A 12,515-nucleotide genomic window follows, 5' to 3' on the forward strand; every position below is an offset into this window, starting at 1 on the left:
AAAATAGTGTCGTGCAGAAGAAAACAAGCTTTGGAATCTTGAGATAGAAACTTGGCTCTTCCTCTTTAAGTAGGCATTTAACCCTTTAACTTTAACTGGAAATTTAACCCTTTATCTGTAAAATAGAAGAGCTGCCTCAGCTGTGAGGATCAAAGTACATACCACAGTTGAGGAATTGCTTATATGTGTATTCTCATTTTCTCAGAACCTGATGAGTAACTATTGTCGTTTGGTCCATTTTTCAGATGAAACTGAAAAAGTAATTTGGTCAAAGATCAAATTCAAGCCCATATCTGATTCCAGAGTCCAAGCTCTTACTATGTTTTATTGCTTATTACCTTTCTCACTTCTCTAAATGATGACATTTCTGAAAATCCCCCTCAGACTGGTTTCCTACTAGTTTTAAGTGACCGCATCATTCCAAAGGCTCATTTCCTTGAACTGAGTCACAGAAGGAGGTCTAATGTTTGTACTGCTTCTCCTTAGTATCTGCATGTCTTGAATATTCTTGACTAGGGAATTATCCCATATGGGTGCAGTTGAAGTTTGTTAAAATAATTTGAAGTCAAGTTTACTGAATAGGATATTGAGAGGAAATACTGATTTTTCTTCTAAATCAATGAGGTGAGATGATGACCTGAAACTAATTTTTCTTGATGGTGCTAAAATCCAGAATTTTTTTTTTTTTAACGGTAAAGTTAGAGAGTTGACTTCAAAGAATGGTATTGTTATGAGTTTTTAACCTGAATTTTTGGGGCCTGCCGCTGCTGCCGTTGCCTGGGATGATTGTCATGAGGATATGTATAATTCCAAGGCTTTTGGTGTGTGTTATCAAAACCATGCTCCATTTTAAATTAGGTAAAAAGGGGCCATCGTTTTCCCTGCCGAGTACAGCTTTTCTTGGTACGGATTTCTCCTTCCTCTGGATTCCTGAGCGATGGCCGTGAGGAGGTAACAAAAGCAAGCAGCAACTGGGAACCAGGTCAGTCTTAAATTTGTGTTGTTACTAGTTGAAGGGGAATTTGTAGGCTTTGTCTTAAAAAACGGTGCTGAAGCCCTATATCGACTCACTGCCTAGACACTGGCAAATCTATGGGTATCTCTTTGAGCAAGACTTTAAAAAAAAAAAATTTGTGTGGTTGATGATTAAAGAAATTCTTTGTAGCTTTCTACCGTTTAAACAAAAACAGATAAATTCAGGGTTGTCAAGCCATTAATGTTCCTACTCCCTCTCTGCAAAAAAAAATTAATAGAAATTTCAGTGAATGTAGCTTAGTTGCTATCCAGCTAGAACATTCCTTTTTCCTTTTCTTCCCTTATTACCAGCTTTACTCTATCCACTTTTCTATTCTGTTCTTTAGAAAGACTACTGAAGGAAGATCATTATCTAAAAATCCTAATTTTTAAAGTTCTCTTTATCTGTTCCTTTGTGGTTTATACAGCAAGAAAAGTAGTATAGTTAAAGGACAAGGTCCCAAACAAAATGGACTAACTTGGAAGGGGGGGAGAAAGGTAATACTAAACAGGAAGGGTTAGATACAGGATATTCTTTTTAGTAAAAGCTGGAGATTTCATGTGCCAGTCCTTAACACAAAGCAAGCAAATACTTTTTGTGATCTTGAAACTCTCATGAGTAGAATCAGAATCCTCCTTGGAAGTCATTAGGAAAACCAAACTAACAGCATAAACAGTAAGTATATGGAGTAATAAACCTACTATGATATGAAGTGGAACTATTACACATAATGTACATAAAACTTGACGAGGAGTATAAAGACAAATGCACAAAAGGATAATCACCTAGTGTTTTCCTTACGACTGTTTTCATGTTTGTCAGTTTACCAGGGCTCGGACATGGAAATGATAAAACCCGAACTCTGAATATGTGATCAGTGGTTTTCAAACTTTCTTTTAGTCATATTTCTTCAAAGAAAAATGGAGCCCTGTGTGTGTGAAACAGCGAGGAGCAGACCTACTTTGAAAGAGGGCAGCCATGCCGTGTCGATGAATTCCTCTACCTTCCTTTCTCAGTTCCTTGGCACCACCTTGGACTGGACAGAAGGGGGTTTAGCGACTATGAGGCCTGGTGTAGATGCCAGCTTCCTTCTGCAACTGGTATTAGAGTGATGTAAGGCAGAAAGTTACCAATTTACTAAATGGAATTAATCTGTTTTAAAGTAAAATGCCATATTAGAATTTGCAATTAGTAGGGACTCAGGTCAGGCTTAAGGGACCATCACGTAAATTAACATTTAGATAACACCAAAAATAGCTACCATTTCTTACTTTTTGTGAATTGTAATTGCAGAAGTCCATATATAAATTATTAAATGCCCACATAATGATTACCTAGGTCAAAAAACAAAATTGCAGTGCAAGGACTCGCCATGTGGGTAGCTGTCACTTATTGGGTGCCTATAATGTACTGATGCTTTATGTACGTCTTACCTAAGCCTCCTTACCCTTAGGTGGGTTGGTATTGTTGATCCTGTTTCACAAATGAGAAAACATGACCATTTTGACTTGTTTCTCTCAAATCACAGAACAAGTAAATGTTGACGTAGGGACTCAAATCCAGCGTTCTAATTTGGGGCACTGAATGTGGATGCCAATGAGACATGCTGGCCCATGATATTTGTTTATGTACTAGAAAATAGTGTAATCACACTTGGAAGAAAATTTGAGAAATTTTATTTAACAATTTAAATTAGGAAGTTTGTAAAGAAGTAAACTTTAAGGGAAGTTGCTCAAATATGGATCTGAAAAAATCGTTGGAAAATATTTTCTAGACATTATTTGTAGAATTTTAAAGGGACAATCTGCAGAGGCAGTGGTATAATCAGTGATGTAACCAATGGTTGAAACAAATTATGTACCTAATGAATCCTGTCTCATTACTCCACCATTTGTATATTATTACTTTCCTACACTAGCTGAGGAAAAAAAAAAATGGTTCTCATGAAATAAAAACTCATAGAGGTCCACAGAGGCATCTCTAGTTTGTCATACCTGTGTGGACTGTCATGGATTACTTAAGGAGGGAGTTACACACATGTCCAATAACCCGCAATTTGGAAACCAATATGGGATAAAGTATGTGCACTTCTGTCCTCGTTTTTCATTTCAAAATATTGAATGCGATTAACAAGAGAAATATGATAAAGGTAAAATAAGAATACTATTCTGAAAATACTCATTCCTTTACCTTGAAATTCACATTCTCTGGCAGTCATTCTGCCATTATGGCTCATATAGGGAAGGAGAGAAGGATAATGTGACTTTAGGGAAGTCCACGCAGGGATAGCAAGGAAAGAAAAATGAACCATTCCAGCCCTAGCAGATTCTGCGGAGGGTAAGGCAGGGAAGCGGGCATTCCAGGCAAGTGGGTCCTGACCTCTCCTCGACAGCATGAACTTTGCGTGTGTCAGTATTGCAGCGGTGGGAGTAATGACAGTTCCCGTGTAATGAGCCTGCCTCATCTATCCCCTGACTGTAATCAAAGAATGCATCCTTCCTTAGGAGGGTCCGAGAGATTGAAACAAAGAGGGCTTGAATAAAGAAATCCTGAAGAAATCGAGACCTTGAATCCAAAGCTGCTGAGCTGCACAGCGCGGGGCAGCATTCACATGGAATTCCGTGGATGTCATTCAGTGCACTGATGTCCTTGGGGTTGCGGAACAAGGTGGCCCTTTTTGGGATCCCTGAGATTGTTGTACAAGTAAACTTAGAAAAATCTTACTTTAAAAAAGTAATTTGAAATAAATACTGGTGGTAGCATAAAAGTTCTAACGAACTATTGGTGGTACATATGCTAAAGGTACTTGATAAAGCTTGGGGCACTATTTATATTTGGTCAGACATTACTTTGCCCAACACATTCTTCGAGGGGAGGAATTATTTCGAGACAGTAGCCTAAAATCAAATGATACCAGGTGAAGCACAGCTGCTTGGGTTCTGGTAAAGATTTCTTTTTCTCTATTCACAACCTTGGGGGAAATTCAGGAACTAAGCAGATGAAGACTAAACGTCAGCTCAAGTATGGAATAAAACAGGGTCGTCTGCGTGCTTTCCTTAATTACCCCAAGTTTTCTTCTGAACATTCTGTGTAAACCCAACGGCTCTTGCTCAGTTTCCCTTTGATATTTCTTTCTTTGCTTCATTTATTTATTTTTTTTCTCAGTTGTTACCTTTTGCTGTTGTGAGCTAACAAATGAGTAAAGATTTAAGCTTTTTACTTTCTGAAACCATGGACGATAGTACATACGTCAGACATCCTGTAAATTTCAGTGTAATAATGGTTCTGGGAGAATCATGAAAGACAGCTGCTGACCCCTTTTTGATCTTTGTCAATATAAAGCAAGAGGGGAAAGGACTGGGAGATAGAAATAATATAAGGTCAGCTCAAGAATTTTTTGTAGACTTTGGTGGCTTTTCAGAATTCAAAATTCTATCCTTTCTTATTGTAAGGGAATTTATGCTGCCGTATATCAAAGCAAAGCTTCCCTACTGAGTCTTGGCCTAGAGCAGACAAACTAAAATGACAATAACAACATACTGATTTTCTATTGCCACTGTAACAAATTACCACAGATCTGGTGGCTTAAACAATACAAATCTGTAAGTTAGAAGTCCAGTGAGGTCCCCCGGGCTCACATCAAGGTGTTGGCTGCTCTGCTTACCCTCCGGAGGCTCTGAAGGAGTCTGCCTCCCGTGTCTTTTCCAGCTTCTAGAAGCGCTTGCATTCTTAGCTCACGACCCTCTTCCTCCATCTGCAAAGCCAGCGAGGGTGGCTTGAGTCCTCAAGCCGCATTGCACCGACCCTGCTTCCGCTGTCACCTCTTTTTCTGACCCTGACTTCTCTGCCTCCCTTTCCCACTTACAAGGACCCTCGCGATTATACTGGGTTCACACAGATAGTCTCCCTATTTTAAGATCATCTGGTTAGATGGTCATCTGATCAACTTTTTTAACTCCATCTGCAACGTTAATTCTCCCTTGCCATGTAACGTAATGTGTTCGCAGGTTCTAGGGAGTCCACAAAGAGGTGTGAATTCACCACCAACATTTATCTTAAGAATGTTGGCTTTCTAACTTCATAAATCACAAAGTGTTAACTGCCTTACTGCTGAGCAAGACAGTGTGTGGAAGGTGTTACAGCTTAAAAATGAGTTCCGCTGAGCAGCGCGACACATTGCTATAAGACGACTTACTGATTTTAAATGATGGCTGATCACAAGTGCTTCCTCAACCATTTAATCCCTCAAGTCTAATAAGGGAACCTCTTTTTACTCCACGGATCCTTCAATAAGAGACTTTCTCTTAAGGGTCAAATAATAGAAGTAACATAGAAGCTGAGATGGCCAACAAGTTGACAGTTTTTCAAGGCCTCGTTTGGGTCATAGTAGACAGAACGAATACAACTTTGCCCTAAAGAGGCTGGAGGGTGTGGAAATAGAGGAAAGTAAGTACTCTGTGGCTGACTTCACTTACCTACTGCCTGACTGACCTCGCAAATGTTAAATGTCAGCTTCTCACTGCTGAGCAAAATACATCTTAAATTTATAGCTCTCAAGTATAATTGGACAAATAGAAGGCATGTATAACTATTAAAGCACTCAATTCTACATTCTTCATAGTCATATAAGTATATAATAAATAATCCTAGGCATTTGAAAAATCACACTGATTGACTTTAAACATCTAAAATGTCACTGCAAGTATCTAAGGGGTAAAAGGGAAGTGTTCGTGAGGAACATGACATGTTCTGCTCCAGATAATACGTATACTTCTAAAATCAGAGTTATGTTTAAAGAAAGAAAAACAAATTTACAAATCCCAATTTTGTGTACTTCAAAGAAAAATATCTTTATTTGGAAAGAATATCTTTATGCCATTATTATACCACTTTCAAAACATTTTTAGGGCACCTCTTTTGGAATTGCCTTGTGTTCCAGAAGCACATTCTTTGGAATTGCCTTAGCGATTTAGTGGTAGAAAATATTTGTATTTTGTCGATTGATTTGATTTTTACTTTTACTTGAGTTTATGGTACAAAGTGCACTTATCAGATGGGGCCTCAAATATCCTCATCAGGTTAGATGATTCACAAGCCCTCACTTAAGGGTTTAAAGCTGTAGGACCAGAACAAAGGTGAGTTACTTCTGTGTATTCAGGAGTTGGCAATAGCTCTCCAACCAGCTAAAGAGGTTGTCCTGTGCTGAGCACCTTCACTGACATCTGAATTGAGACCAAGAGGCTGGGGGGGAGGGGGGTGTATGGGGAAAGTACAATAAAGTTCTCAGTGCCTCAGGGATAATTCTCCAGAGGGATGTTTAACCACAAAATGGGAAAGATGTGCTGGTACAGACGTCCTGTAGAGTGACAATGTGAAAAATTAGCTACTGGGACTCCCCAGTAAGTTCTTCCCAGGGCCCACACTGTAAGACGATGGTCATTAAAGTCACCCAGTTACCCAGGTCCTGGAGCACACCCTCTCCCCGTTCTCAAAGTCTTTTCCTCCAACAAGACCCCAAACAATTATGCCCCAGAAAGAAAAATTATGCCCCTAATTTTTTGGTCATCACTGACTTCCTGGAGAAGCTTTTCTCATTAAAATAATCTCCAATGTTTTGTTCCATTCCAACAGTTAAGAGATGGCAATCACAAACACAGTACGTGCTCTAAAATCTGATGTAACCTGTAAAAAGGATAAATCATTCAATCAGTAAAATTGGTGAAATAGCCAAGAAAATGACTTGTGATATAACTCACAACCCATGGATGTCACACTCATGAAAAGGGCTGCTTCCTCAGGAGAGGAGAGAGCCAGCCTCATAAGATGATGCTTTTTTAGGCAAAGTCCATCTCCAGAGAGTCTGACAGCAGCCTACCTCTCTAGTCTTTTCCCACCTTCCTTGAGAGTCTCCGTATTGCACATGACACTCTGCCACCAGGAGGCAGCATTAGGGCATTGATTTTTCAGGGAATAAACAAAAACACAGATAAACATCTTATTCGACAAACATGTATTGGGTATTTTATGTGCCAAACACCTAAGGAGTTTACATTTACTAGAAAATGGAATGGTGCTAACAGGTATCAAAAGCAAAACTGCCTACTTCCAATTTTGCTGATAGCTTAGCTGAACAACATGATCTCTTCCAAATACCCAAGTCAACCTTTTAACAAACATTGTATTTTTCTCTTATTTCTCACTTCCAGCCCCTCTTCCTGTGATTAGTCCCACCTGTGGATGCATGAGAGTTCAGAGAATGCTCTGATCAATTCTAAGTGAGGCAAAGAAATGGTCACTATTGGCCACTCCTTTCTTAAAATTACAGACAGCATGTCAGACTTTTCCCAATGTCATTGTAGGAATTATTTGTTTGTTTTCCTCTGGGCCGCAAAGCCTGAATTATTTATTATCTGGTCCTTTACAGAAGAAGTTTGCTGATCCTTGATCTGACCTATCATCATCCTTCCTTGAACAAACTCGGAAGATTCCAGATGGTACCTGAAGAGTTTCTGTCTGCTTCTTCCAGCACCCTGGCCTCGCTTGCTTCCTTAAACACATCAAGTCCTTCCCCTCTTCGGGACTTTAATACTTGCTGCACCCTTTACCTGGAATGCCTTTAAAGGGTCGTTCTCATCCTTAGGTCTGATCTCAAATATCACTGACTAGAGTGAGTATCCCTCGCTCCCAGGAATCACAAATCCTTCTCTATTTCCTTCATAATTATCTCGCCTATGTTTTGCTTAGTCATTGTTTCCTCCACTAGGATGGGAGCTTCCAGAGCCCAGGCACCTACTGTCTTGTTCATCAGTGACTGGCACTTAGAGGTGCTTGGTAATTTTTAAAATTGTAGTAAAATACACAGAACACAAAATGTTTCATTTTAAGTGTACAGTTCACGGGCATTAAGTACATTCACATTGTTGTGCAACCATCACTACCATCCATCTCCAGAACTTTGTCATCCCCATGCCTCCTACCCCCAGCCCCTGGCAACCACCATATTCTACTTTCTGTCTAGGTACCTCCTATAAGTGGAAACATACGTGTCCTTTTGTAACTTGCTTATTTCACTTAGCATAATATCTTCAAAGTTTATCCATATGGTAGCATGGGTCAGACTTCTGTAGCTTTTTAAGACTTCCTTTTCCTTTCCTTTATATGTACATATCACATTTTGTTTATCCATTCATCCATCTATGAACACTGTAGGAATTTCTTAATTAAAAAAAATAATCTTATGAATAGTAAACATTTCCTGGGTCTTTTAAATTAGGCTTAACTGAGCTTTAAAATTACAACTAACGGATGTACAGTTAGTATATGCTTAATTTTACATCTGAAATATTCCCACTAGCAAAACCAAGAGAGTAATCAGCATATGCATTCAATACTACTGAGGACAAGAAAAGGGGTAAGACTATATTATCGATTTTGGAAATATTCATAAGTTCTTTTGTATCAGACTATGTTTATTGTTAAAGCAGAATACAAATGCAATTTCATTCAATTTTCTTAATTTAAAAACAGCACCTAGATTGGCAATGCTTTTTTTAATTAACAGGAATCTTCTTAGAAAACCATTTTGTGCTACCTAATTAAAATTTCAATTTCACAGTTATGGAGCCAAGGCTAAAGGAAAAACTGAAAGAATAAGTGGTCTGAACATAAGGAAAATGTAACAGAGGAACACAAAGAACAAAGGAAAGCTGGATTTTAGTTATTTATCTAATCACATCAAGTGGCAGTGGTAAATTGAAAAGGATCAGAATAAGCTACCCATAAATGTGCCACTTTGGCATAAGGATTGTTTTGAGCTGATGGCAATTGAGAAGCAACAGATGCAAGAAAAACTCTCTGCTCTCCCCTTTCCTGCCTAAAAGCCGAGCACAAATTTCCATTTTTGAGAATGTCACCCTCTCCTGTACCAGGAAGGGAAAAACAACATTCATCACAGGAGATGCAGATGATACCAAGATGAGTCTGCATAAATGAAACCTTACTAAATAACCCTATCTTCCATTACTTTCCCCCATATATTTACTTTCCCACAGTTTACCACCCACAGAAGTCCAAACCCCTTTTACTTTGTCTTGTCACTTCTCCAGAACTTATCACCCTTTGTTAAGATGGTATATAAGCCCACGGCATTTCATTGTTTCTTTGGCTATTCACTTTATATGAAGGCCTACATGCATGTGAAAAAATTAAAATATTAACATCAAACAAAATTTGTATGCCTTTTCTCCTGTGAGTCTGTTGTCAGTCTAATTCGCAGGCCCCAGGCACAGAACCTAAGAGGAAAGTTTTCCTCCCCTACATAATTATTTGAGAACTTAATCCACTAGGCATTTGCTCAACAAGTTTTCTTTTAATGAGGAAGGAACAGTGGTGTAATAGAAAGAACTTTGACATTAGATAAGCCTGGATTGAAATCTTGAATCTACTGTTTAATGTATGACCTTGGGCAAGTTATTTAAACTCTGTGCCTCAATTTCTGCATCTATAAAACAAAGATGGTAAGACCCACTTAATGTCATTGTTATGAGAGTTAAATAAGATGAAATAGGTAAAATATTTTGATTTGTATCTCTGTTGTTAAAATAAAGATGGTTGAGAAGAGATAAGAGTTTAGGAAGCAGGATAGATAAAATGTGAAACTTGAGCTTTTCTCTCTTTCTCTCGTTGGAGCTAACGTAGAAATACATGGGGGCCCATTGGGTTAGCTGGCAGTTCTGTGCAAAGAACTTTGCAACTGAAAGAGGATATCGAGAAAAATCCAAGATCCCAAAGAGTATAAAAGAAAGCACAGAAGGGAAGTAACTGTTGTGGATATTGCCGAATGATTCACAGGAGGAAGGGAGAAGGAAGGAAAAGAGAATACCTACCTGAATATCAAGACGTAGCAAGAGCCTTTACTCAATAATTCTGCTTCGAGGGGCCTCTATTAAGGGCATAATCCAAAATACATAAAAACAATTGAGCACACAGATGGTCATCTCAACCTTATGAGATAGAGAAAAACTAAAAACAACATGAATGACCAAACATTGTAATTAACTTATAGTATTTTTATATGATGGAATATTACTTAACCATTATAAACAATGCAAATGAGTATATACATTATCAGCTCAATTACGTAAAAAAAAGTACACAGATGAAAAAAAGACTGGAAGGACATACAAAACAAAGTTATTACAAAGAATTAAAAGTACTTAACTTTGGGTGGTAGATTGTGAATGTTGAAATTCGATGTACTTCTTTTTAGTGTTGCCTATTTTGAAAATTTCTACCCTTAATCAGAGTCATTTTTATAACGCTCCCTCTTGAAAAAAACACCACCACCACAATAAAAGGTACTCAAAATCCATATGCAGGAAAAATATCTGTAGTGCAGGCATTCTTTGTTATTGATTAAAAGGAGATCTGATCACTTCAGGCTTCAGATTTGCAGGTGGCAAGATGGAACTTAAAGAGCCTGAGACCTGTGTTCCCTCCAGTGCGGGAGGGCCTCCTCTGACTCCACACGGAGAGGCCTGCACATTTTCGATAGTAAATTTAGATTCTCAACTGAAGCGTCAGAATTTTGTACTTAAAGCATGGAAGAGAGAACCCTGGTTAGACCTTGGGGGCTGTAGTTCCCAGTATTCCACATTACCATAAAAAGACCTCAATACGACTGTTGGAGAACATTTGATATTGAACAGGACCGTGTGCACATACTTGATCACAAGAGATTTAAATCTGATAACTCAATCAGATGACTTCTCACTCCCTGTTGCTGGCAAGAGTTTAACTGTGCTTCTCTACAGCAGGCGCTTTTGTCCTTCAGAGACCACAACTAGGAACGAATGACCGTGTTATGACTCAGACAGTGTATTTTCCTCCTGCTGCAAATAGGATTTTCCATGGGCCATTCCACAGGGACTTTTTTTTTTTAGAGTTCCATTGTTCCTCTAGCTCAGAATTTTAAATAACTATAGGGACTTCCCTGGTGGTGCAGTGGTTAAGAATCCGCCTGCCAGTGCAGGGGACACGGGTTCGAGCCCTGGTCCGGGAAGATCCCACATGCCGCAGAGCAACTAAGCCCGTGTGCCACAAATACTGAGCCCATGTGCCACAACCACTGAGCCCATATGCCACAACTACTGAAGCCCATGCGCCTAGAGCCCGTGCTCTGCAACAAGAGAAGCCATCGCAATGAGAAGCCCGTGCACCACAACGAAGAGTAGCCCCCGCTTGCCACAACTAGAGAAAGCCCGCGTGCAGCAACGAAGTCCCAAGGCAGCCAAAAATAAATAAATTAATTAAAAATAAATAAATAAATAAATATAGGCTCTGTGGCCCTCATCTGATTTGCAGGAAATATTTGAGCAAATTTAGGCCAAACTCAAGAATGGCAGGCTGATGCCAAAGTAGCAACAAAGCTTTCTTCGTTCTTGCCTCCTCAGGAGCTACCCATCTCTTTGTTTTTAGATTTTCTAGGTGAGTCAGTTAATGTACTGTGTCTCCTTGCTTATAGGCAAACATATTAGACTTTCTGACAGTTCTCACTGAAATCACTCTCTCTTGACCTTAAGTATTCCCCACCCTTTCTCTCTGAATGACTATGCCCGTATATGCATAGAAAATCTCTGGAAAGACTGATAAGAAATTGGCTTTCTCTGGGAAAAGGAGCTGGGAAGGCAGGGTGAAGGGTAAGACTATACTTACTTTCACTGTATATCCCTTTTTACTGTTTGGATTTACCATATGCGTGTATTTTTTTTTTAATTTTTGAATTTATTTATTTTTTTATATAGCAGTTTTTATTAGTTATCTATTTTATACATATTCCTATATACATGTCAATCCCAATCTCCCAATTCATCCTGCCCACCTCCCCGTCGCTTTCCCCACTTCGTGTCCATACGTTTGTTCTCTACATCTGTGTCTCAATTTCTGCCCTACAAACCAGTTCATCTGTACCATTTTTTTAGGTTCCACATACATGCGTTAATATACGATATTTGTTTTTCTTTCTGACTTACTTCACTCTGTATGACAATCTCTAGATCCATCCACATCTCTACAAATGACCCAATTTCGTTCCTTTTTATGGCTGAGTAATATTCCATTGCACATATGTACCACATCTTCTTTATCCATTCGTCTGTCGATGGGCATTTAGGTTGCTTCCATGACCTGGCTATTGTAAGTAGTGCTGCAATGAACATTGGGGTGCATGTGTCTTTTTGAGTTATGGTTTTCTCTGGGTATATGCCCAGGAGTGGGATTGCTGGGTCATATGGTAATTCTATTTTTAGTTTTTTAAGGAATCTCCATACTGTTCTCCATAGTGGCTGTATCAATTTATTCCCACCAACAGTGCAAGAGGCTTCCCTTTTCTCTACACCCTCTCCTGCATTTGTTGTTTGCAGATTTTCTGATGATGCCCATTCTAACTGGTGTGAGGTGATACCTCATTGTAGTTTTGATTTGCATTTCTCTAATAATTAGT

This window comes from Aethalodelphis obliquidens, unplaced genomic scaffold, assembly GCF_003676395.1.
Source record: "Aethalodelphis obliquidens isolate GAN/ISIS:26980383/991018 unplaced genomic scaffold, ASM367639v1 scaffold25, whole genome shotgun sequence".
NCBI lineage: Eukaryota > Metazoa > Chordata > Mammalia > Artiodactyla > Delphinidae > Aethalodelphis > Aethalodelphis obliquidens.